This window comes from Chiloscyllium plagiosum, unplaced genomic scaffold (assembly GCF_037043375.1).
Source record: "Chiloscyllium plagiosum isolate Xiang-an unplaced genomic scaffold, Cpla_swu_hap1 HiC_scaffold_11, whole genome shotgun sequence".
Taxonomy (NCBI): domain Eukaryota; kingdom Metazoa; phylum Chordata; class Chondrichthyes; order Orectolobiformes; family Hemiscylliidae; genus Chiloscyllium; species Chiloscyllium plagiosum.
In genome coordinates, this window is record NW_028270149.1 from 92717325 (window position 1) to 92745296 (window position 27972).

Here is a 27972-nt window from a genome sequence, read left to right on the forward strand (position 1 = left end):
ATGTGAGAATCACTGGCTCAACCAGCATTTATTCGCCATCTCTAGTTACCCTTGAGAAGATGGTAGTGAGCTGCTGTCTCGAACCATTTGCAGTTCATTTGGCGCAGATAGACCGACAATGCTGTGAGGGAGAGTGTTGCAGGATTTTGGCCGATTGACTCTCAATATTTGGTTCGCCAAATGCTGGTTAACTTAATCACGATCTGCACATGATTTTGAGATTTCAGTCTGTGAATCTTCACCATCTAGCAGCTTGTATAAAGGAATATGTACAGATTAGAAATTCAGAACAGACAATTCTAGTTTCTCTGGAATACCTTTTTCCCTGTCTTTCCCTAAAGCTGTAACCCTCCAGCCCACTTACTCTCTCCCTCCATTCTGACTCTGCTACCCCTAATGTACACCCTCCCCATTCTCATGGAGTTACTGATAAACAGATCCATGCCACCACTTCCCGTCCCTGGTTAGACTCTGCACCCTTTCTGGGTTCACTTCCTTTCCTTTCAGTTTCTACAAGTCAATAATGTAACAACAGAATGAAACAAAAGGAAACAAACAGGGAGGTGGCAGATCCTGGACAGAAGAGGAACCTTGAGGCTGGGAGAATGGGTTAGATCCTTCTTGGTTTCCCATTGGTCGATTCCCATCAATACTAAAAGTGGATGTGTTACTCCTCCAGCCAATCACAGTGTGAAGTACTTTCAGGTAGGTACCCCAAAGCACACGCTCCAAAATCCGCCCACATTCTATACATGTACAGTGCCAGGTTTCCCCACACACGTGTGGTCCCTGCCTCAGGGATTGTGGGAGTTGTAGTCCCCAGGAAGCTACTTGAGCTCTGTCTCTGGAAAGTGAATGAAAAGTGTGGGCTGGAGGGTGTTGTCTATCAAATCCCCATTCAGACACACAGGACATGTGGGCTGTCATTGGGTTTCACTGAGACATTCGTTTCCACGACCTGATTTCTGACGTGTGGAATATAGATTCAGCAAATTGGGCGATAGAGAGGTTAATAAGGAGGAGCAGATTTTAAGCAGAGGTAGCTGAGTGGTTAGCACTGTTGCCTCACAGCGTCAGCGACCTAGGTTTGATTCCAGCCTTAAATCCCACACAGGCGCCTACACAGTCGCCCCATGTCTGTACGAGTTTCCAGCCTTGCTCCAGTTTCCTCCCACAGTCCAAATATGTGCAGATTAGGTGGATTGCCCATGCTAAATTGCCCAGTTCCCATGCATGTGTTGGTTAGGCAATTAGCCACGGGAAATGCAGGGTTACAGGGAATGGGTGGGTCTGAATGGGTGGCTCATCATAGGGTTGGTGTGGAGTCTGCACTGTAGGGACTCTATTCTACTCTCATGAAGAAGAATGTACTTATCTCAATGTGTTGTGAATCTGTGGAATTCCCTATTCAAAATGCGCTGGATGCCAGGACAATGAGCAAATTTAATGAAGAGATACAGATTTTTAATTCGCAATGAGTTGAAGGGTGAGAGAGAGCAGGCGGGAAAATCCAGCTGAGACCGAGGTGAGCTCAGTCATCACCGTATTAAATGGTGGAGCTGGTTCGAAGGGCTGCATTCCCTCTCGTGTGCCCAGTGCTTATCTTCTTACGGTAATAACTGGAAAGCTGAATCCAAAACTCACCACCTTCGCCAAAGGAGATTTTCGGGAAAAGCAGGATAGTCAGGTGGATTAGCATTTTAAACTTAGAAGATGAGGAAGCATGTAGGAGATAATGATTTTGCAATTTTAAACTGAGGGGAGACAGTGATTTATGGTGTTAGATTGTGTAGGACATTCACACCGTCCAGAATACGTTGTTGTGAATATCTATCCTGTACTTTATTACAAAGCCAAGGTCTTTGACAATGAAAACCAAAACACCCAGGTAACATCGTCTCACCTCGTAATCTGATAAAAGACTTGTGATAAGTATGGTCAAATTTAGAATACAGTTGGAAAGCGGGAAGATTAAATCCAATCCAGATCCTGTGCTTAAACAAAGGAAACTACAATAGGATGAGGCAGGAGTTGGCTAATGTAGACTGGAAGCAAAGACTTTACGGTGGGACAGTTGACGGACAGTGGAGGAATATCAAAGAATTTTTCAAACTGCTCAGCAAAAGTATATATATCAGTGAAAAGGAAGGACTGTAGGAAAAGGAATAATCTGCCATGGGTGGCTCAGGAAATAAGGGAGTCTATGAAATTGAAATAGAAAGCATACAAATTGGCAAAGATCATGGAGAAACTAGGAGATTAGAAAAACTTTAAAGATCATCAGAAAGCGAGATGGGATTGGGGGAGAAAAGTGATTAGTAGCTATCCCCAGGGCCAGAATAGCAGGTTACACATATGTTCCCCTATTGTGTGGGGAACGTATGGCCTCTGTAATTGTTGAAGCACTTAACTGTTACCATAAAGATAATCCTGATCAAGTTAAAACTCACAGCACACTCCAAAAGCCTGTACTTCCAAATAAACCTGTTGGACTATAACCTGGTGATGTGTGGTTTTTAACTTTGCCCACCCTGCTCCAACACCGGCTCTTCCACATCAGAATCCTGACAGATAACCCCACTGAAACTGAAGTTCCTGTCAGATACCTGACTGAGCCACAGGGGCGTGGGGGAGGGGTATGTGGTTTAACCACAAAGTGCTGAGCTGAACTCAACTTTTTAACTGCCGTTGCCATGGCGATAACACTGAGAGACAGCGTCCATTCAAAACCACAAACCACAAAGGTATAAGAATGGGAGCGGCACATCGGACAGGCGGGGAGTTACCTGATGCTGCCTGGAGGTGTTTTGCATGCACACTATCCAGGTAACTGCCATGTCTCATCAATAAAGACTCAAAGAAGACCTCTCAGAGTTCTGTGCCCAGTTATTCCTATCCAGCAGGGTTCAGGAATATGAGTACACAGCAGTCAGTCTTCACAGTGGAGAACACGAAGAACATGCCAGTAATTGATAAGGAAACTGAGGAAGGTGAGGACCAAGAAACAATCATTATCACGAAAGTGTTAGAGCTGGGCAATCTAATGGAGCTAAAGGTGGACAAGTCTCTTTGCCCTGATGGAATACATCCCGGGGTGCTAGCAGAGATAGCGGGAGAAATAGTAAATATACTTGGAGTCAGAATCCTACAGCAGAGACAGGCCCTTTGACCCAAACTGGCCCATACTGACCAGAACGTCCATCCACACTAACCCCATTTCCCTGCACTTGGCCCATCTGCTTCTGACCCTTTGCTATCCATGTATTTGTCCAAATGCCTTTTACACGTTGTTAATGTACCCACCTCAACCACTTCCACTGGCACCTCATTCCATATACATACCACCCTCTGTGTAAAAGTGTTGATCCTCAGGTTCCCTTTCATAATTTCTCCTCTGACCTTAAACTGATGCCCTCCACTCCTTGATTCCCTGGGAAAGAGACTGAGTGCATTTACCGTACCCAGGCCTCTCATGGTCTTATAGACTTCCAGAAAACATCCCCCCTCTGTTTCCTCTGGTCTAAACAAAAAAAAAATCCTCGCTTGTCCAACCTCTCCCTGTAACTCAGACCCCTGAGCCCTGGCAAAAATTCTTGAAAATTTCTTCTGCACTTTTTCCAGTTTAATAACTGAAACCTACACTGCACTCATCACATTTCCAGTGTTTCCCCACGGCACTGGAACCGACGTGACAACGTCAATGGATTACAAGCCATGATCGATAATTAACTCCTTTCCCACAATCCCGTTTTCATCGTTTGTTCCATGGTGCAGGTATCCTTGTCTCTTTCTGGTTGCATGGTTAATTAAAACCTTGTCCTCATACAAAACAAATCTGTAGCTTAATTGTTCCTGGGAAATGTGCCATGTTTTTTCAGACTTTTAACAACAACTGAACTCTTTCTCCACAGTCACCACACTAACATGGACTTGGCTGTGTCTCAGTAATGTTTCCAGACACACTGACATTTGAAATATTCGCCCACGGACAGAATACACACCTTTGCTTCCACATGAAAAGGCCAATGATATTCAGTTCGGCACGGATCAAGTAACTATCAAAACGGAACGTGAAGTTCAATTTGAATTTCTCATCCACAAGTCCGCCCTTTCAGAACCCTACAACAGAGAAATCAAGTCACCACGGTTAACACAGGATGGAAATTCATAAGACAGTGAGAGTATTAAATTGTCGTTTCTTTGTTCCCCCAAAGCTTTAAATCTCAGTCTCACAATTGTTCTCTTCTGTGAACTGAAATCCAAACCAATCTCCTCACCCCTTTTCCTCCACACCCAGTTCTCACAGACTCTCTCTTCTCTTTGAAATCAGCTTCCTAGCTCCTGCCTGCAGACTAAGAACCAAAAAAAGTTTCCTCCCACAATCCAAATATGCGCAGGTCAGGTGAATCGGCCATGCTAAATTGGCCATAGTGTTAGATGCATTAGTCAGAGGGAAATGAGTCTGGGTGGGTTACTCTTCTGAAGGTTGGTGTGGACTGGTTGGGCCGAAGGGCCTGTTTCCACACTTTAGGAAATCTCATCTAATCAAATCAATGAGTCTGACTTGGAGCCTCCTGGATGTTGGTGAATCCTTCCCCCACCTCCCAGGTTTCCTTCCTGGTCAGAACCAAACTGATTTTTTCCCCCCCTAGTCTGGAACATTTTATTTATTTCCCCCACACAGACCCTCTGATAAGAACCATCCTGCACACACTGGCCAAGTCATATCTGATTGAACTAAGATGAACCAAATTAGAACTTTAATTGCAGGTCCCATCTGTGTGCCTTTCCATAACATTCCTGAATCTTCACACGAGTTCTGATAACTTTCTGCAAAATGCTCCCCCCACTGATAGCCGACCACTTGTCACGATATCATGGCAGGGGCCATTTCCCTGGGTCCTATTCCCAGAGGGAGGAAACTGCGAATGACAGATTAATCCCACACATGCACAGCCTCCCTCCTGGCCCTGACCAGCCCTGCACATACACCAACAATTGGCCAGCACTGCGCCCGTGCACTGATCTCCCCTCCTACAGCACATGCTCCAGATCACACACGAAGCTGGGTGATTGACAGCAGCTGCTGCCCAATAGGGTGGAGGGGGCAGGGCTGGAGATTGTAAACAATGAATGAATGAGGAGGACACTGGAGGATGGACAGGTCAGTGAGGGACAGGATCAGTGCAGGACCAGGAGGGGATCCTGGACAAACTGAGCAATGGGAGAGTCTGACAGGAGAGAAACTACAGGAAGGTTCTGTTTGGAGGCTCAGGCAGGGACAGCTGGGAGACAGTATGGCCTGGTGGCTTGGGCATGTTTTCCAATCAGCCTTTTCAAAGATGCTGTTACTCAACTCTGAGCCCGATCCTCCTGGTTCAGAGGTAAGGACACTACCACCATTTCCTGGTGGGCTAGTGGAAAGAAGGGAAGATTTTCTCAATCTCTCTCACATGGAAACTCCATGAACTCCTCCCACTTACTGTCTATGGTGGGGATAGAGACAAAGCCGATGGGAGCGGGGTTCGGGATATAGGGACAGCCTTTCAAATGAAACTTACCTGTGTGGGTTATGTTAACATGACTCAATACACAGTCACTAACACAAACCTGATGTACTTGAACTTTATCCAGAATATTAACACCCATAACTGGGTGACACAGACCCAATGTACAGAGTTAAGTCCTGGATATTAATAACGGCTGTGCGTATGAGAAATCACGTCTCATGAACTTGAATCAATTTTTTTGAAGTAACAAAGAGGATTCATGAGGGCAAAGCAGTGGAAATGATCTACATGGACTTCAGTAAGGCGTTCAACAAGGTTCCCCATGGGAGACTGGTTAGCAAGGTTGATCTCATGGAATACAGAGAGAACTGGCCATTTGGACACAAAACTGGCTCAAAGGTAGAAGATAGAGGGTGGTGGTGGAAGGTTGCTTTCCAGATTGGAGACCTGTGACCAGTGGGGTGTCACAAAGGATCGGTGCTGGATCTACTAATTTTCATAATTTATATCAATGATTTGGATGTGAATATAGGAAGTATTGTTAGTAAGATAACACCAAAATTGGAGGTGTAGTGGACAGTGAAGAGGATTACCTCCGATTACAATGGGATCTTGATCAGATGGTTGAATGTGCTGAGGACTGGCAGATGGAGTTTAATTTAGATAAATGTGAGGTGCTGCATTTTGGGAAAGCAAATATTAGCAGGATGTATACACTTAATGGTAAGGTCCTCGGGAGTGCTGCTGAACAAAGAGACCTTGGAGTGCAGGTTCATAGTTCCTTGAAAGCAGAATCGCAGGTAGATAGGATAGTGAAGAAGGTGTTTAGTATGCTTTCCTTTATTGGTCAGAGCACTGAGTATAGGAGTTGGGAGGTCATATTGCGGCTGTACAGGACATTGGTTAGGTCACGCTTGGAATATTGCATGCAATTCTGGTCTCCTTCCTATCAAAACAATATTGTGAAAGTTGAAAGTGGGCAGAATAGTATTACAAGCATGTTGCCAGGGTTGGAGGATTTGAGCTACAGGGAGAAGATAAATACATTGTTTTCTCTGGAGTGTCAGATGCTGATGGGTGACCTTATAGAGGTTTATAAAATCAGTAGGGGCATAGATAAGGTAAATATACAAGGTCTTTTCCCTGCGGTGGGGAGGAGGCACGATGAGAGGTGGGAGACAGAGGAGGGAGACCGAGAGGGGAGGGTGACCGTTGTTTTGTAGATCTACAACACAACCCTGTTCCTGTTTTCTCCCCATCCCCTTCAATCCCTCTGAAGGGCTCAGAACAAGTTCACAGTCCCTGGAAAGTAGAGCTTCAGGGTGATCAAGTGCTGAAGGTTGTATTTGGGATGCTGACCTTTATTGGTCTGTGCACTTATCAATAAATGGACCTGGGTTCAATTCCACTATCCTGGATTCATGTCTGTGGCCACAGACGCGCCTGTCACTGACCCTGACTACTGCATCCCCTGTCACTACAGCTCTGCCATGCTCCTTCCTCCCGTTCTGTGCAGCGGAGCTATCTGTGGTGTCATGTTGCTGATTTCCCCTGAGAGTCCACCCCCCTTATAAAATCCCAATCGGTGCACAATATCTGTTTGAGAAGCGGAGCGATCAGTGGAGAGTCCTGCACTTCCTTCCTGAGCCTCTTACTTGATCTGATGGTCACCCATTCCCTTTCTGCCTGTGTAACCCTCACCTGCAGTATGACTAACTCACTAAACGTGCTGTCCATAACATTCTCAGTATTGCTCCACAGTGAGTTCACTCTCAGCTCCAGGTCTGAAAAGCAGTTTCCCAGTAGTTGCAGATGGGCAGTCTTCCTGCACACATTGCTGTCACGGACACAGGAATTGTCCCTTATTTCCCACATTGTCCAAGAGGAGCACACCACTGGTCTGAGGTCTCCGATCACAATGTATCTCTCTTTTCAGCTAGTTACTCCCATTAGGAGAATTTAAATGAGCTAGCAACCTTCCTTCTCTTCAAAATTTTCCATTATAATCAAAAGCCCCGATCTTTACTTAAGCTGACATTTTATATTTAAAAACTGCTTTTTAAAAAAACTCAGCAGGTATCGCTTACAACTTGGCTGTTCCCATTGAGATATGAATTTCTGAATGGCCTGCACTAAAACTGAAGCTGTAGTTCACATTTTCCTCGTCTCCCCTTGCTCTGTTTACAACCAACTCCAAAACACTCTCATTGAGCCAAGCAGCACCCACAGTGCAGCCCTATCATTTTCATTGTCTGCTCCCACCTACACTGCCCCAGCCTCCAATGCATCTCAATGGGAGCTCAGGAACAGCATCTCATCTCTCAATTCAGCCCTTTGTAATCCCAGAGTCAACAAGGACTTCAGCAGTTTCTGAATGAACAGACAGTTGTCAGAACCTGGAACATTCCACCTGAAATGGTGCTGGAATTTGAGTCCATAAGGAATTTTAATGAGAAGTTTGCAGGAATTGAAAATAAAGAGTTTACAGATTAACATCATGAAGTGGGTGATTGGATCTAAATCTGACAGTTCCTATAAAGAGACGAGGTGTAATTTGGATAAATCTGTGCTCTCTCTCAGGCCAATACCTCCTTCCACAGCTGCAGGGCCCAGAATTGAACACAAACCCCAAGGGTGATCCAACCACAAATTTGAACATCTTTCTGCTTTTTGCTTGAAATAAAAAACAGATACTTTCCCACAGACAGAACAGACACACCTTTCTCCTTCCACAGTTAAATGTCAATGGTAATCAGATCCTGATGACCCTGCTGACGATAGAAAATTGCTTTTGAGATCCCTGTCTCAATTAATATCCTATAAAATGAATTGACAAAACAAAACTCACAGTCAGTGCAGGCTGAACAGTAAAGACAAATATTTCTCTTGGTATGTGTTTGATGTGTAAATGCTCCTCTTTCAATCACCCCGCCCCCACCCAGGAAGAGGACATGTCCATGTGGCTCACTGTACCTTGCCCCCAATAAAGATGGCGGCCATAACCCAGGACCTATCACCGCCTGAGGGCCACAGCCATTTTCCCATTTGCTGTAAACGTGGGACCAAGAGTTTCTAATTCAGGCCTAACTACCAGTACAGACTGTATTTAAACCCTCCCAGTCTAAACTTGATCCAACTCCCCTTTCACATTTTCTCCTCCTGCACACACACACGGTCATTCCGGGTCCAGTGACCCTTCCTCAGAACCGATGGCAGCTGGGAAAATTAGAATCCCTAGTGTGGTAACAGGCCATTCGGCCCAACAAGTCCACACACACCCTCTGAAGAGTTTCTCAACCAAACCCATCCCCCGACCCTATTATTCTACATTTCCCCTGACTAATGCATCTAACCTATACATTCCTGAACACTACGGGAAATTTAGCTGGGCCATTTAACCCAACCTGCATATCTTTGGACTGCAGGAGATAGGGGTATAAAGAGTAGATAATAGGTGAGGACAGAGCCCAAAAGAAACGGTAACATTTGGAAAGACAAAGGAGTGGATGACAATCTGGCTGGGAGGATGCATAGCTGTTAATGGAGGGGACAGAAACCTTTGTCTGGCAGCATCTCAGTGGAGGTGCTGGAAATGGCAGCTGATGATCTACGTTCTGCTGCAAAACAAACCCCGAGTTTCCAGTTGCCTGTCACTTTAACACACGAGTCTGTTCCCTGGCCAACATCTCTGTCTCATGCTTACTGCAGTGTTCCAGTGAAGTTTGATGCAAGCTGGCAACACATTCCAGAACACAACAAAACGCCCCGTATTTCAAGGACTGCAATTTCCCTTCCCGTGTGGTCAATAACACTCTCCAGTATATCTCCACCACTTCCCACACCTCTGCCATTGAACCACACCTCTCCAACTGCAACAAGGATAGAACCCCCCAGTCCTCACCTTCCACCTGGATACAACGCATCATCATCCGCCATTTCCACCACCTACAATCAGATCCCACCAGAGATATATTTCCCTCTCCATTCCTTTCAGCATTCGAGAGACCATTCCCTGTGAATTCCTAGTCAGATCCATGCTCTCCACTAACCCACCCACCACTCCCAGCACCTTCACTTGCCACTGAAAGAGGTGTAAAACCTGTGCCCACACCTCCCCCCTCACCTCCGAAGGACCCTTCCACATCCAGCAGAGATTTTCCTGCACATCCAAACACCTCACCTATTATGGCCTTTGCTTTCGATGTGGTCTCCTCTCCACTGGGGAGTCAGGACACCAACTTGCAGAATGTTTCAAGGAACATTTCTGGGACACATGCACCAACCAACCCCACCATCCTGTGGCTGACCACTTCAATTTCCCCACCCACTCCGCCAAGGACATGCAAGTCCTGGGCCACCTCCACCATCAAATCCCAGCCACCCGATGCCTGGAGGAAGAAAACCTCATCTTCCACATTGGGACCCTTTAACCACAGAATCAAGGTTTCCTCATCTCCTCTCCCCTACCTTATCCCAGATCCAACCCTCCAACTTGACACCACCCTCTTGAACTGTCCCACCTGTCCATCTTCCTTTCCAATTATCCACTCCACCCTCTCTCCATTACCCTCCACCTATATCTACCTATTGCCTTCCTAGCTCCCTTCCCACCAACCCCACACATCTCTCTTATTTATCTCTCAGTCTTCTTACTCCCACCCCCCCCCAACAAATTCCTGATGAAAGGAATATGCCCAAAACGTCAATTCTCTTGCTCCTGAGATGCTGCCAGACCTATTGTGCTTTTCCAGCGCCACACGTTAACGCAAGTTGGAAAAACAATACCTCATCTTCTACTTGGCGACCCTGCACCCCTCTAGCCCCAGTATCAAATGCAATAATTTTAGGTCCTGAACTCTCCAATGTCCTAGCGCCCTAGCCTCTTAACCCACGTGCCAGGCCTTGTTATCACATAGCCTACCATTACACATTACTTATGGTTAGCCACTAACAGTCCCCATGAACAGCTATTTACCCTCCCCCAGCCAGATCTTTATGCACTCCTTTGTCCAACAGCTCCCATCTCTTTGGACTCTATCACCACCTATCATTTACTCCTTAACCCCTATCTTCTGCATAAAAACCGACATTTCTTTTCACTAACAATAGTTCTAAGGAAGGGTCGGCAGATCCAAAATGTTAACTCTGATTTCTCTTCACAGATGCTGCCAGACCTGCTGAGCTTTTCCAGTACCTTTTGGTTGTTGTGTGAGATTTACAGCATCCGCAGTTCTTTTGGTTCTAATTTACCAGGAATTTCTAATTGAGGTCTAGCAGCCTAAAACCCTCCCAGTCCACGATAGCTCCATTTCTTCCCCAGACTTTGCAGTCTCTCCACTCCCTTCACACTCACTAGGTCCCCCCTCACCATGACACTGCGCCTGCACAGCTCATGGTCACGTGTTGGCCTGCTGGACCCACCCCAATTCACTCCCATTGGCTGGAGGATCACGCCAATTCTCCTATTGGTCTGAAGCTGCTGTCAATCACCCGGGCCCCATTGTGGCATGAGTGGGCTCCTCCCAAGAGCATCGGATGCTGAGGGGTGACCTCATAGAGCTTTATAAAATCATGAGGAGTATAGATAGGAAAAATAGACAAGGTCTTTTCCCTGGGGTGGGGGAGTCTACAACGAGAGGGTGTAGGTTTAAGGTGAGAGGGGAAAGATTTAAAAGGGACCTAAGAGGCAACTTTTTTCACATTGAGATTGATGCGTGTATGGAATCTTCTGTTCAGGGAAGTGGTGGAGGCTGGTACAATTACACCATTTGGCATCTGGATAGGTATGTGAATAGGAAGGGTGTTGGCAAATGGGACTAGATTAGGTTGGCATGGACCAGTTCGACCAAAGGGTCTAATTCCATGCTGTATGTCTCTATGACTCTGCCCTGGGATGAGCTTCATCATTCACAGTGAATGGGGCAGTAACACAGAGCACAGGGGTTTTGGGCTGTTCAGCCCATTGGGGCTGTACTCTCTCCCTCTGGAGATGGTGCCAGTCTATCCCAACTCACCTCCCATTTGTCGGTAGCCCTCCAAATCCTTCCTTTAAAAAGTTACATTCCAAATTTGTTTTGACAATAACTACTGAATCTGCATCCAGCTGTCGGTCAAACTGTTCCAGATGCTCAGAACTTAGTGAGTAAAATAATCTTCACATTTTTAACCTGCATTATTTGCAAGTTACCTGAAGGTAGTTACTAAAAATTGGGACGTTAACAATTTCTCCCTGTCTCTGTAAATTAAATATCCTGGAAACAAATCTGCTCCTGGTCGAAAGCACTGCCTAACCTCAGCTCCAAGGAGAATTATCTGACCTTCTGTTAACTCTCCATAAAAGAGAAACCCATCTTAATTTTAATAGTGCCATAAAGATGTACAGCAGAGAAACAGACCCTTCGATCCAACTTGTTTTTGCCGACCAGATATCCTAAATTAACCTCATCCCATATGCCAGCTCTTGGCCTATATCCTTCTAAACGTTTGCTAATCACATACAACATCTCAAAGGCATAATTGGGTAATTGTACCAGCTTACACACTTCCTCTGGCAGCTCATTCCATACACTTACCATGTTCAGCTGGAAAACAGTGCCCCTTAGATCCCTTTTAAATCTTTTCCCTCACACCTGAAGCCTGTGCCCCCAAGCTTTGGACTCACATATCCTGGGAATAAGACCCTGGGATTTCACCCTATCCATGCCCCTCACAATTGTATCCGATGCTCCAGGGGAAACAGCCCCAGCCTATTCACCCTCTACCTATATAGCTCAAACCCTCAACCCTGGCAACATCTTTGCGGATCTTTTCCAAACCCCTTCAAGTTTCACAATATCATTCCAATAGCGGGGAGAACAGGACTGAAAACAGAATTCCAGAAGTGGCTGAATCAATGTGCTGTGCAGCTGCAAAATGACGTCCCAATTCCACTACTCAATGCACTGACCAGTAAAGGCAAGTACACCAAACACCTTCTTCACTACCCTGCCTATGATTCCACTTTCAAGGAACTATGAACCTGCACTCCAAGGTCTCTTTGTTCAGCAACACTCCCCAGGACCTTCCCATTAAGTGTATAATTCCTGCCCTCATTTGCTTTTCCAAAATGGAGCACCTCACATTTATCTGAAATAAACTCGATCTGATAATCCTCAGCCCATTTGATTGAAGTCCCATTGTACTCTGAGGTAACCGTCTTCGCTGTCCAGTGCGCCTCCAATTTTGATGTTTACTGTAAACCCACTAATTATACCTCATATATTCATATAGAAATCACTGATATAAATGATGAAAAGCAGTGGACCCAGCACCGATCCTTACACCATATTGCTCATCACAGGCCTCCAGTCCGAAAAGCACTACCCTCCGTCTCCAACCTTCCAGCCAATTTGTATCCAAACAGCTGGTTCTCTCCGTATCCCATGGTGTCTAACTTGCTAACCAGTGGAATGGTTATGTGGAACCTTTTTGAATGTCTTTCTGAAGTCCAAGTTAGTGATTTATGTACAAAGCCATGCTGACTATCCCTAATCACTTCTTGCCTTTCCAATTACATATAAACCTGTCCTTCAGAATTCCTTCCAACACCTTGTCTGCCACTAACGTCAGGCTCACCAGTGTATTGTTCCCTGGCCTTTCCACATCACCTTTCTCAAATAATGGCGTCTGTCTTGCAGCACCTCACCTGTGGCTATCGGTGATAGAAATATCTCAGTGAGAGGCATGGCAATCACTTCCCTAACTTCCCACAAAGATTTGGGATACAGCTGATCAGGTCCCACAGATTTACTCAGCTTTATGTATCAGACATCCAGTACAACCTCCTCTGTAATATGGACAGTTGTCAAGTTATCACGATTTATTTCTCCAAAGTCTCGAGCTTCCATATCCTCTTTCAGTAAAAGCTGACATGAAATCCTCGGATAGTATCTTTCCCACCTTCTGTGGTTCCACAGACAGCCTTGTTGATCTTTGAAGGTCCCTATTCTCTGCCTGGTTACTCTTTTGTCCTTAGGTGTGTTGTAGAATTTCTTTGGATTGTCCTTAAACCTCTTTCCCCCCCAAAGCTATCTCATGTAGATCTTTTTGCCTTCCTGTTTTTCCTCAAGTGTACTCCTACTGCCCCTGTACTCCGAGGGATTCAGTCAAACCCAGCTGTCTGTATCTGCCATATCCCTCCTTCATCTTTTTGACCAGACCCTCAATTTCTCTAGACACACAGCATTCTCTACACCTACCAGACTTGGCAAAAACAGGAACATAATGTCTATGTACTCTTGTTATCTCATTTTCACAGGCCTATGGAGGCAATGGCAGATGAGGACATGGAAACAGCCATTCTCAGTAAAGAGGTAGTGTTGGGAAAGAGAACAGCCCAAAAGTACATGGGTCTCCTGGCCGTGATGGAATGCATCCCAGGGGACTAAAAGAGATGGTGAAGGGTCTATTGTCCTTCCTTGCTAGAGGGATGGTTATGCTGCAACTGTACAGGGTGCTGGTGAGGCCACACCCGGAGTACTGTGCGCAGGTTTGATCTCCTTACTTCAGCAAGGATGTACTGACACTGGAGGGGGTGCAGGGGAGGGTCACTAGTTTGAGTCGAGAGTTGAGGGTTGGTGTATGTGGAGAGACTGAATAGACTGGGACTATACTTGTTGGAATTTAGAAGAATGGGAGGTTGTATTGTAAGAAATAAATTAAGAAGGGAATAGATAAGATAGAAGCAGGAAGGTTATTTCCACTGTGCGGCGGGCGGTCAGCCTAGAGAGCATAGCGTCAAAATAAGGGGGTATCTGATTTAGGACAGAGTTGAGGAGGAACTTCTTCAGCTAAAGGGTTATGAATCTGTGGAATTCCCTGCTGAGTGTAGCAGTTGACGTTATCAACTTGAATGTCTTTAAGGCAAAATGTAGATTTGTAAACAGGAAAGGAATTAAGGGTTATGGTGAGAGAGCAGGAAAGTGGAGCTGAGGCCATGAAAAGCTCAGCCCTGACCTTATTGAATGGCAGTGCAGGCTTGAGGGGCCAGATGGCCTACTCCTGCTCCTATTCCTTCTGTTCTTATGTTTCCACTTTCCAGCCGACCCTTTACCTGGGGGTTGCAAAGAAATATTGAAAGTTCTTGCCTTGTACCGTCAAAATTCACCTTTGTCCAATTTTGAACACCAACTTTTAGATCTGGTCTATTATTTTCTGCAACTATTTTAAAAGTTGTAGAATCATCGTCAGAGAATCCCAAGTGTGGAAGCAGGCCATTTGGCCCATCACATCCACACTGACCCTTCGATCCCCCTTTCTTACCCCTGTAATGCTGCATTTCCCATGGCCAATCCCCCTAGCCTGCACATCCCTGAACACTGTAGGCAATTTCACATGGCCAATCCACCCAACCTTCACATCCCTAAAAACTATGGGTAATTTCACATGGCCAATCCACCCAACCTGCACACCCCTGAACAATATGGGCAATTCAGCCTGGATTATCCACCCAACCTGCACATCTTTGGACTGTGGGAGGAAACCAGAGCACCCGGACGAAACCCACACAGACAACCTCAATAAGGTGATCATCCTGTTCCTATTTCCCAGTTCCACCCAAGTAAGTTCACTGGGTGAACTCCCATGAATATCCTCCCTAAGCACAACAATAATGTTATCCCTAATCAAAAACAGCATTCCACCTTCTCTCTTATCCCTCTTTCTATCCTTCCTCTTACATCTATTCCCTGGAACATTAAGCTACCTGTCCTGTCCAACCTAAGCCACTATATCCCAGTCCCATGTTCAAAACCATCTGCTTTCCCTGTCAAACCTCTTGCAGTGCAGTGCTATCAAAAGGACAGACTGATGGGCAGACGGGCTGGGATGGCCCGGTTGGTGAGGGATGACGTTCAGCCCTTTGAAAAGGGGGAGACACAGAATCAGGAGATGTAGAGTCAGATTGGAGGGGGGCTAATGTTGTCCCACTTTTCAAGAAAGGTGGGAGAGAGAAAACAAGGAATTATAGACCGGTTAGCCTGATGTCAGTGGTGAAAAAGATGCTGGAGTCAATTATAAAAAATGAAATTACGGCTCATTTGGATAGCAGTAATAGGATTCGTCAGAGTCAGCATGGATTTACAAAAGGGAATATACTGACTTGGATTGAAAATTGGCTGGCTGACAGGTAGCAAAGAGTAGTGATAAACGCTTCCTTTCGGAATGGCAGGCAGTGACTAGTGGGGTACCACAAGGTTCGGTGCTGGGACCGCAGCTGTTTACAATATACATTAATAATATAGATGAACATATTAAAAGTAATATTAGCAAATTTGCTGGGGACACAAAGCTGGGTGGCAGGGTAAAATGTGAGGAGGATGTTATGAGAATACAGGTTAACTTGGATAGGCTAGGTGAGTGGATGGATGCATAGCAGATGCAGTTTAATGTGGATAAATGTGTGGTTATCCACTTTGGAGGCAAGAACAGGAAGGCAGATTACTATTTAAAAGGAGTCAAGTTTGGTAAAGGGGAAGTACAACGAGATCTAGGTGTTCTTGTACATCAGTCAATGAAAGCAAGCTTGCAGGTACAGCAGGTAGTGAAGAAAGCTCACTGCATGCTGGCCCTCATAACAAAAGGAATTGAGTATAGGAGCAAAGAGGTCCTTCTGCAGCTGTACAGGGCCCTGGTAAGACCTTACCTGGAGTATTGTGTGCAGTTTTGGTCTCCACATTTGAGGAAGAGCATTGTGGTTATTGAGAGAGTGTTGGGTAGGTTCACGAGGTCAATTCCCGCAATGGCGAAATGATCATATGTTGAAAGATTGGAGCGACTGAGCTTGTATACACTTCAGTTTAGAAGGCTGAGAGGGGATCTGATTGAAACCTACAAGATTATTAAAGGGTTGGACACTCTGGAGGCGGGAAGCATGTTTCCACAGATGGGTGAGTCCAGAACCAGAGGACACAGTTTAAAAATAAGGGAGAGGCCATTTATAGAACATAGAAGAATACAGCGCAGTACAGGCCCTTCGGCCCTCGATGTTGCGCCGATCCAAGCCCACCTAACCTACACTAGCCCACTATCCTCCATATGCCTATCCAATGCCCGCTTAAATGCCCATAATGAGGGAGAGTCCACCACTGCTACTGGCAGGGCATTCCATGAACTCACGACTCGCTGAGTAAAGAACCTACCCCTAACATCTGTCCTATACCTACCCCCCTTAATTTAAAGCTATGCCCCCTTGTAATAGCTGACTCCATACGAGGAAAAAGATTCTCACTGTCGACCCTATCGAAACCCCTAATCATCTTATACACCTCTATTAAGTCACCCCTAAACCTTCTTTTCTCCAATGAAAACAACCCCAAGTGCCTCAGCCTTTCCTCATACGATCTTTCTACCATACCAGGAACATCCTGGTAAACCTCCTCTGCACTCGTTCCAGTGCCTCCACATCCTTCCTATAGTATGGCGACCAAAACTGCACACAATACTCCAGATGTGGCCGCACCAGAGTCCTATACAACTGCAACATGACCTCAGTACTCCGGAACTCATTTCCTCTACCAATAAAAGCCAGTACGCCATATGCCTTCTTTAGAACAGAGTTGAGGAGAAATGTCTTCACCCAGAGAGTAGTGGGCACATGGAATGCACTGCCCCAGAAGGTAGTGGAGGCCAAGTCTCTGGATACTTTCAAGAAAGAGATGGATAGAGCTGTTCAAGATAATGGAATCAAGTGTTACAGAGATAAGGCAGGAACAGGATACTGATTGTGGATGATCAGCCATGATCATAATGAATGGTGGTGCTGGCTCAAAGGGCAGAATGGCCTATTCCTGCACCGATTGTCTATTGTAACTTGTCAGTCCTACCTCATTCTGTGCTTTTCCCTTGCCTGTCTAACTTCTCAACTGTACCCGCTTCAGACTTACCTCCCTTCTCACTATCTCTTTAGGTTTACCCCCACGCCCTCACTGGTTTAATGCCTCCCGAGTAGCACTAGCAAATCTCCCTGCTTGGATATTAGACACCTTCCAATTCAGGTGTAATCCATCCTTCTTATGCACGTCAATTCTACCCCAGCAGATATTCCAATGATCCAAAAATGTGAATCCTTCTCCCCTGTATCAGATCCTTAGCCACAAATTCATCTGCTCTACCCTGCTATTCCTACTCTCACTAGCATGTGGCACCGGGAGTAATCCAGATATTACTACCCACCTGCTTATTACTACAGGCTAATTTGCTATATTCTCTCATCAGGAGTTCATCCTTTTCTCTTATGTCATTGGTACCAATGTACAGCGACCTCCCACTGATCATTCTCCCCTTTCAGAATATTCTGCACCCTCGGAGCCATCCTTCACCCAGGCAGTAGGGAGGCACCAGCCCATTCTGATGTCTCACTGTTAGCGACAGAAACTGCAGTCTGTGCTGCAGACTAGAGAGCCCCCTATCACCATCGATCACGTGGAACCTGATATACCTCACATTACACTAGATCCATTCCACTAGGAACTTGGCTGTCAGTGCAATATTCCCCTGAGAGTGTGACGCCCGACGCTTTCCAAAACAGTATACTTGTTTGAGATGGAAATAACCACAGGAGACTCCTGCACTACTTGCCCTCCGCTCCTCCCTTTCCGAGAGGAAACCCATCTACCTGACTGGATCGGCAGTTTTCCTACCTTTCTGAAACTGCCACCTATCACACCCCCCGGCTCCTGTAAATTCTTCATTATCTTGAACCATCGCTCCATCTGATCCATGAAATCCTACAGGATTTGCATCCTCACTTCCTGCAGACAATCAGGATCATTGAAACTTTCCTTAATCTCCTACATCCAACAGGAAGAGCACATCACTGTACGAATGGCCATCTCTGCACCGTAACAGTCCACAGACCCAGAAAAAGGCTTACAGCTTTACAAAACACTACTCTAGAATACATTAGTACCAATATTTTATATTAAAAAACTTAATCAAAGTATCATAAGATGTGTACTGAAAGAAATAAACGGTCACCCTACTGAATGTTGTAGCTTTACTGAAATAAAACAGACTAAGATTTATCTTTGAAGAGACTGAAACCCACTGAGCTGAGAGTCACAGATGAACAGCACTAAACAGAACCTTCGCTCAAATTTGTCCATGCCGACCAGATATCCGAACCTAATCTTATCCCTCTTGCCAGCACCTGGGCCATATCCCTCTAAGTCTTTCCTATTCATGTCAAGTATCCAAATGCCTTTAAAATGCTATAATTGTCAGCCTCCACCACTTCTTCTGGCAGCTAATTCCATACACCCACCACTCTCTGCATGAAAAAGTTGCTCCTTCATTCCCTTTTATATCTTTCCCCTCTCGCCCTCAACCTATGCTCTCTATTTCTGGGAAAAGACATTGTCTGTTTACCCTATCCATGCTACAAATGATTTTATAAACCTCCATGAAGGTCACTCCTCAGTCTCTGATGCTCCAGGGGAAGAAAGTCCCAGCCTTTTTGCTCTCTTCCTGCAGCTCAAACCCTGGCAATATTCATGTAAATCTTTGTTGAACCCTTTCAAGTTTCACAACATCCTTCCGATTGATGGAGAACAGAATTGCACACAATATTCCAAAAGTGGCCTAACCAATGTCCTGTACATGACCTTCCAACTTCTATACTCAATGCTCTGATCAATAAAGGAATATATTCCAAACACTTTCTTCAATATCCTATCTACTTGCAACTCTACGTTCAAGGAAATATGAACCTGCACTGCAAGATATCTATGTTCATCAACACTATCTAGGAACTTGCTACTAAGTGTATCAGTCCTGTTAAGATTTGCTTTACCAAAATGCAGCACGTCACATTTGTCTGAATTATGGGCGGCACGGTGGCACAGTGGTTAGCACTGCTGCTTCACAGCGCCAGAGACCCGGGTTCAGTTCCCGCCTCAGGCGACTGACTGTGTGGAGTTTGCACGTTCTCCCCGTGTCTGCGTGGGTTTCCTCCGGGTGCTCCGGTTTCCTCCCACAGTCCAAAGATGTGCAGGGTCAGGTGAATTGGCCATACTAAATTGCCCGTAGTGTTAGGTAAGGGGTAAATGTAGGGTTATGGGGTGGGTTTCGCTTCGGCGGGTCGGTGTGGACTTGTTGGGCCGAAGGGCCTGTTTCCACACTGTAATCTAATCTAATCTAATCTAATCTAATCTAATCTAAACTCCATCTGCCACTTCTCACCCATCTGAAAACATCCTGTTGCAATCGGAGGTAACCCTCTTCGCTGTCCACTATACCTCCAATTTTGGTGTCATCTGCAAACTTACTAACTATACCTCCTATGCTCATATCTAAATCATATATATAAACGACGAAAAGTAGTGGACCCAGCACTGATCCTTGCGGCATTCCACTGGTCACATGCCTCCAATCTGAAAAACAACCCTCCACCACCACCCTGCCTTCTACATTTGAGCCAGTTCTGTACCCAAACTGCTAGTTCTCCCTGTATTCCATGAGATCTAACCTTGCTAACCAGTCTTTCATGGAGAACCTTGTCGAGCGCCTGACTGGATTCCATAGATCATGTCCACCTCTCTGCCCTCATCAATCCTCTTTGATACATCTTCAAATCACTCAATCAAGTTTGAGAGACATGATTTCCCACGCACATAGTCATGCTGACTATCACTAATCAGTCCTTGCTTTTCAGAATACACGCGCATCTTGTTCCTCAGGATTCCCTCCAACAACTTGCCCAGCATCAATGTCAGGCTGACCAGTCGATAGTTCCCTGGCTTGTCCTTACCACCTTTCTTAAATAGCGGCACCACGTTAAACAACCTCTAGGTCTTTTGGCATCTCACCTGTGATAATCGAGGATACAAATATCTCCGCAAGAGGCCCAGCAATCACATTCCCAGCTTCCCAGGGTTCTAGGGTACACCTGATCAGGTGCTGGGGATTAACCAAGCTTTACGGGTTACAAGACACCCAGCACGTCCTCCTCTGTAAGATGGACATATTTAACATGTCGACATCTATTTCCCCACATTCTATATTGCCCATGTCCTTCTCCACAGTAAACACTGATGCAAAACATTCAGTTAGTATCTCTCCCATCTCCTGCGGCTCCACGCATAGACTACCTTTCAGATCTTTGAGGAGCCCTATTCTCTCTCGAGTTACCCTTTTGTTCTTAATGTATATATAAACACCCTTGGGATTATTCATAACCCTATTTGCCAAAGCTATCTCATGTCCCCTTTTTGCCCTCCTGATTTCCCTCTTAAGTATACTCCTACTGTCTTTAATGCTCAGGGTTTTTGGGGATTTTTGGATTGGAATAAATGCAAAATATTACATCTTGATAAAACAAACGAGGGCAGACTGACACTAATTAAAAACAGGGCCTCGATAGTGATATGGAACAAAGAGGCCGAGGGGTTCGGGTCTTTCACGTCTGTCACATGTAGACAGGGTGGTTAAGAAGGTGCTTGGCACACTTGCCTTCATTGCTCAGACCTTTGAGTACAAGAGTTGGGACATTATTTTGGATGTTGGGGACGCCTTTTCTGGAATTCTGTGTCCAGTTCTGGTCATGCTGATATCGGGAGGACATTATGTAGTTGGAGCGGATTCAGAAGAGATTTACCAGGATGTTGATGGGAATGGACAGTTTGAATTATAAGCAGAGGCTGGATAGGCTGCAACTTCTTTCACTGGCGCGCAGGAAGCTGAGGAGTGACCTTATTAGACGTTTCTCAAATCATGGAGGGGTGGTATCAGTAATGTGAACAGCAGGTGTCCTTTCCAGGAAGGGACGCGACTCAAGACTGGGTACATACCTTTTAAGGTGACAGCAGAACGGCTTTAAAAAGGCGTTCGGGAATTTTTTTTTATTTTTGTTCAGATAATGGTTTGTGTGTGGAATGAACTATCAGAGGAAGTGGTAGTTGTGAATCAAATTACAATTTTAGGGTGGCACAGTGATTAGTACTGCTGCCAGGACCCCAGGTTCAATTCCAGCTTTGGACAACTGTCTCTGTGGGACTTGCACATTCTCCCAGTGTCTGCATGGGTTTCTTCCAGGGGCTCAAGTTTCCTCCCTAATGAGAGAGCAGCCCTATGGTCTGGTAGGACAATGCTGTCTTTACCTTTTACACAGTGATGCCACTGTGTCTCTGGGGTGGGGAGAGGGAATGCTGAAGGAGGTGGATGGGACACCACTCAGGCACAGTGCTTTGTCCTGGAGGATGTTCACTTTCTTTAATAGTGTTGGGGGGTGCACTGATGCAGGCAAGTGGCGAATGTTCCAACACAATCCGATGTGTGCCTTATAGAGAGCAAATAGGCATTGGGGAATCAGGGGTTTGGGGAAACTGAGGTGTTCTCCTTATAGCAAAGGCAATTGAGAGGAGCTGTGACAGAGGTTTAGAAAAGTTACCCGTTATAATAATAAACCTTACACCCATCAGCTCATTATACAAGGATTACAGGACACACATTCAAGGTTTGGGAAGATTCAAAGGAGAACTTTTATGCAGCAAATGGGATTCAGATGGAACACAATACTCACACACAATGAGAATATCCAGGTCCTGATGAATTGACTAATTCAATCAGAGTTAGGTGTTACAATGACTGAGATTACCAGCTGAATGTCCACCTGTAGTATCCTGTAATACAAGTTTATAAAATCCATCTCTGTCAGTTCAGGTTAGAAACTCGCACCATCCCCTCCTCCTGGCCCAGGATGACTGGACACATTACCCCTTGTGGAGGTCAGCAGTCAGTTCAGGGGGAAATCTATGTGGGTTTCTAGGAGTTTCCACCTTGGAATTTCTTGTGACTGAACAGGGCTGATGTTTGACATATGGGACAGAATATTCCAAGAGTCAGTGAGATGTGGAGAGCAGGATTTGCTTCTTTTTTTTTCCTTTGGTGCTGCCGCTGTGCCTCATCAATAAGACATGGGGTGTGAAAGGCTCATGCAGCTCGATGGACAAGTTGCCTCCATTCTGACCAATTGGCAGTTAGATCCTCCCATAGAGTATCTCTAAAAACAGAGCACTCTGCAAGCTTCACACTGTCCAGTGCTCCCAGTAAATGTTTGGGGGGGGGGGGGGGAGAAACTCCTGGAAAAGGCATAACTGTAAAGTTCTAAGAGGATGGTGAAGAGAGAGAGATGCACAGGAGAAGGGGGCAACAAGTTGTCAGATGGAGTATAATTTGGGAAAAAGTGAAGTCGGTCATTTTGGAGGGGATAATAAGAGAACAGAGTGCTACTTACATGGTGAAAACTGCAGAAAGCTGTACCACAAAGGGGGGCGGGGGGGTAATTGTGCTGGAAACACTGAAAGCTAGCAGATTCTGGGTCAGTCACGAAATCAAGGGTTCATTTCAGATTCATCAAGTTTAAGGTAACACCGACACGGGTAAGGGGTTTCAGTAGCAATGGAGCTGGGGTGAGGTGGTGTTTTAAAAAATTCTCAAGGTCAGGTTCGTAGGAGAGTAGTCTGACACAGAACAAACGACCAAGAGGCGAGTCTGCTAGAATATGGGCATTTTATTCCCCGCAGCGTCGCCAGAACGGGTCTGGCTTATACTCACTCTACATGTTACCAAAACTGGGAGCCGTCAGTTCTCGTAGAGCGGTTGCCAACAACCCACGCTCGGCGGTTAAACGTAACCCCGGAGCAGACTCACCGAACTGGAGACTTTTCCAGCTGATATACTCTTTTCCAGATATAAACATTCATGTGAACAGCAGAGCAAGGCTAAAAAACACATTCCATTCTGGTTACATACAGATAAGATGATTCACACGGGACTAAGCAACACCTCCATTCCGGTTAGATTCACACATGTATTGGGACATAATTTTTAACCGTTTCACCACATTCCACTGCTTGGAATTTTACACCACAGGTGGAGACAAGCAACATTTTAGAAATTGGAATTCCTGGTGTTTGTGATTGCGTAGATGTCTGATCAGAAGGTCACCTTGAGGTCAGATACGACAGCAATGTTGTGAAGAGTCTAGTTCTATCTCAGACTGCACCCAGTCAGAGGGAGGGGCTCAGCAGTAAGGGAAAGGAATTTGTAAATGCAACTGAAGGTAATGGGTTTAACCGTAACAATGTTTCTTTGGAGGAAATTGCAGTTAATCGAGTACTGGGAATGTGATAAGCAGTTTGATAACAGAGTAACAGTGGAGCAATGGAGAGGGATGGTGCGGAGGGAGAGCTGGGCAGTGTCAGCGTACATGTGAAACCTCACACTGTGCTTTTGGACGATGTCACCTCCTGGCAGTGCGTAGGTGAGAAAGAGGAGGGACCAAGGATAGATTCTTGAGGGACACTCAAATACAAGGAATTCAGAAAGGAACGGGAGAGTGGAGATGGAGCAGGATTTACAAATGATGATGAGGTCAAATGTTAGTTTTTTTTGCAGAATGGATGAGAAGGACATAACCAGAAAAGACAGACAGACAGAACAAGTAACAATACCTGTGAATTGGCGAGGGGGAGTGATGAGGAGGAAACAGAGTTGGAATGTCTGTAGTTTAGTGAGACTAGTAAAAGATCAAGATGAGCTCTGATAAGGCTTGACAAGAGACTGGAGAAAGGTATAAGTTTGGGACAAAAATCATGAACACCATGTGAGGCAGTTTGTCTCGGTGGGCTAGTGGGAGGGAGGGAAGCAGCAGAGGCAGCTGATCGGATTGTCTCAGTTTTAGTGACAGAGAAACTCAATGTGCTCCTTGCTCTTGTTGTTGGAGGGAAGGATGAAGGAGACAGGATGATGGACAGGGTTTTACAAAGAAACAAAACCAGGGTTAGTCATATTTAAAACGAGTGAACAAACCTAACATATTTAACTTTTATCCAGAATATTAAAATGTACAACTGAAGTCCTTGTTCGAATCCCAGCTCGGCAGATGGTAGAATCTGAATTCAAGAGAAAATAACTGGAATTAGGAATCTCCTGATCTCCATGGAACCATCGTCAATGGTGAAAAAAGTCCTGCCAACCTGACAGTCGCCCAACAAGCTACTCACTGTATTAATCACTGCAAAGTCTCAACAAAGGAATGAAACTGGATGGACCACTTGGCATCTAACAAGGCATTAGGAAATACAACCACAGAATCAGCCCTCTTGACTCTGCAACATCTTGCTCACTAACATCTGTTTTTTTGGGGGCCAAAACGTGGCGAGCTGTCGCACAGATTAGTCAAGGAACAGCCTGACATAGTCATACTCACAGAGTAATCCCTTACAGATAATGGCCAGACACCACCATCACCATCCCTCGATAGAGAGTGTGATAATGGAAAAGCACAACAGGTCAGGCAGCATCCGAGGAGCAGGAGAATCGACGCTTCGAGCCTAAGCCCTTCATCAGCCTGACCTGCTGTTTTTTTTCCCAGCACCACACTCTCGACTCTGATCTCCAGCATCTGCAGTCTTCACTTTCTCCTGAAATCTCTGGATATGTCCTGTCACCCCAGCAGGGCAGACCAGGCAGAGGTGACGGCACAGTAGTGTACACACAGGAACCATTTGCCCTGGGAGTACTCAGCATTGACTTTGGGCACCAGGACGTCTCATGGCTCCTGCTGATTACCGCGTACCGTGCTCCCACAGCTGATGAATCAGTGCTCCTCCATGTTGAATAACACTTGGAGGAAGCACTGAGGCAATAAAATAGTGACAAGCCTACTCTGGGTACAGGATTTCAATGTCCTCTACCAAGAGTAGCTCAGCAGCAGGATTACTGACTGAGCTGGTCGGGTCCTCAAGGACATAGCTGCTCAACTGGATTTGCAGCAGGCGGTAACGGAACCAGCAAGAGGGAAAAACATACTAGATCTCATCAGTATGAATCTGCCAGCTGCAAATGCATCTGTCAATGACAGTATCGGTAAGAGCGACCATCCCACAGTCTTTTTGGAGACAAAGCCTCACCTTCAAGTTGAGAAAAACCTCCATTGTGCTGAGTGGTACTATCACCCTGCTAAATGGGACAGATGTAGGAACTCAAACTGGATCTCTCTCAGGCACTGTGGGATAACAGCAGCAGCAGAACTGTACTCCAGCACAATCTGTAATCTCATGGATTTGTACATCCCGCACTCACCCATCACAATGGACAGGAAAGAACAGCATGCCATGAGCAGCACCAGGCAGACCTAAAAATGAAGTGCCAACCTGGTGAAGCTACCAAGCAGGACTATCTGCATAATCAAACAGCATCAGCAGCAAGCAACAGAGCTAGGTGATCCCACAACCAATGGATCAGATCAGAGCTCTGCCACACCCAGTTGTGAATGGTAATGGACAATTAAACAACTCGTTGCAGGAAGCACCACAGATATCCCCACCCTTACTGATGGAGGGGTTTCACACATCCATGCAAAAGATAAGATGACAGCATTTGCAGTAATTTTCAGCCAGATGCAAAGTGGGATGATCCATCTCAGCCTTCTCCAGTGGTTCCTAACGTCACAGATGTGAGCTTTAAGCCAGTTCAATTTAGTTCGAATAATATCGAGAAATGGTTAAGTAGTGTAAAGGCTATGGATCCTGCTAACATTCTGGAAATAATACTGATAGCTTGTGCTTCAGAACTTGCCATCCACCAAGCCACGTACCGCTCCAGCACTGGTATCGACTGGCAATGTAGAACATTGTCCAGGGATGTTCAACACAAAAACACAGGGCAATCCAACCCAAGCAATTTCCCTCTGTCAGTCCACACTTCATCAGCAGTAAAGTGATGGAAGATGTCATCAACAGGGCTATCAAGCAGCAGCTGCTCAGCAACAGCCAGCTGAGCGACACTCGTTTTAGGCACCACCAAGGCCACTCAGCTCCCGATTGTGTTACCGCCCTCATTCACAACCTGACAACCAGCTGAATCCAGAGGTGAGGCGAGAGTGACAGCCCAGCCCCACTCCAACACCATTATTTCTAGCTGATTCCACCCTCATCTCAGTTCATATACTGAAACTCTCATTCCATCGTGTGTTATCTCCAGACTTAATTATCCAAACACACTCCTGGTCAGCCTCCCAAATTCAACCTCCCTGCAGTCTCAAGAAAAATTGAAAGCTCTATCGCCCACATGCTCACTTCTCCCCAAACATGTTCATCAGTCAAAAGGCTCCTATTCATAAGCAACAACAATTTAAATTTCTCATTCTTGATTTGATTCCTGGCTGTGATCATCCCTAGCTCCCTGCACCACACTTCCTTTGTCGAGGTCTCAACCCATTTTCTTCGAGACTCCCAATGATTGGTTAATTCATTACTTCAACTGTGTGGCTGATTCTACAGTTACTAAAGCAACATGGTCTGGAATTTGCAGACAAAACCTCATAGGTCTGCTTTCCACCTTTAAGACATCCCTCAAAATCTGCTTTTTGGCAATGCTTTTGGTCACCTGACTTAAAATGTCCATCTCTGGCCTTATATCTAAAGTTCTTAATAGTATTTTTATGAAATAAGCATGATGATAAAACTACAAACTGTTCTTGATTTGGACATTATCTTCAAATCATCACTGTTGCTGAGTGAATACTCTGTAATGTCTCTTACCCAACCACATTGTGGAAGCACCTTCACCACACAAACTGCAGCTGTACAAGAAAGTCAAACATCACCCTCTCCACAGGCAACAGGGCTTTAGCATTAATCACTGGTATCTGTGGAAGGAGAAACATCTGTTGATGTTTCAGGGAGTGCAAAATGGATTACAGGGAATGAAAAAGAAAAAAGTAATCTGATAATAGAGCAGCACATGGTCAGGGGCTGGGCCGTAGTGAAAAACTAATTTACAAAGGGTCTATAAAAGTAATAATACAGTACTAAACAGACCAAAATTACACCCATGGTTCGAGACTAAGGAAGCTAGATATTGACAAAGTGGTTTTGAGGGAGCCCAGAGGTGAATCAGAGCTGTATTGGCTGCTGTGATCACAATGACTCTATTCTGAGAAAGGCTGCACATGCGCCTGGCTGCACCTTGCCCCCTACAAAGATGGCGGCGCTGCACGTGTCCAGTGAATCGTTGTCCCGAATAAAGATGGCGGCGCTCACTCAGGCCTGCAGCCGCGCTGAGGCAATTCCCCATTTACTGCAAACACGGGACTGGGACGTTCAAATTTGTGTTTTCCGACGTGCACAATTTGTTTGTAAAACCTCTCCGCTCGTAGCAACACAGTTTTTCTCCGGTTTCCCTGTTTATTTCTTTCCTTACCGTATCCTTTCTCTCCATAACTTGCCGAGCCTTCATTACAGCGACTCTGCGCCGCGCGAAGGGTGATCACATGATTTAGTTTAGCTCCGCCCATCATTCACTTTGATTGGTTGGAAGACCAACCTCCCGCTTGGTCCTCCAGCCTCGCCCACCGTCCTTTCATTGGTCCGGTGCTGACATCAATCACGCGGGGTCACTTTGTTGACTAGAACATGCGCAG

The 27972-nt window shown here is 45.6% G+C and overlaps 1 long non-coding RNA gene across 10 annotated transcripts; it reads right to left on the bottom strand.

Annotated features, from left to right (window-relative positions):
- Positions 1-27797, bottom strand: LOC122547776 (uncharacterized). 10 transcript variants are annotated; one of them, XR_015758722.1, is made up of 5 exons: positions 27753-27788; positions 24357-24439; positions 22066-23266; positions 4002-4119; positions 1-252 (listed from the first exon to the last, which is right to left on the bottom strand). It is a non-coding gene; the product is annotated as an uncharacterized LOC122547776 (long non-coding RNA). The 10 variants fall into 10 exon arrangements; XR_015758717.1 differs by adding an exon at positions 27092-27198 and having other exon boundaries at positions 22066-24439; positions 27753-27783; XR_015758719.1 differs by having other exon boundaries at positions 22066-24439; positions 27753-27797.
- Between the last annotated feature and the right edge of the window lie 175 nt (positions 27798-27972).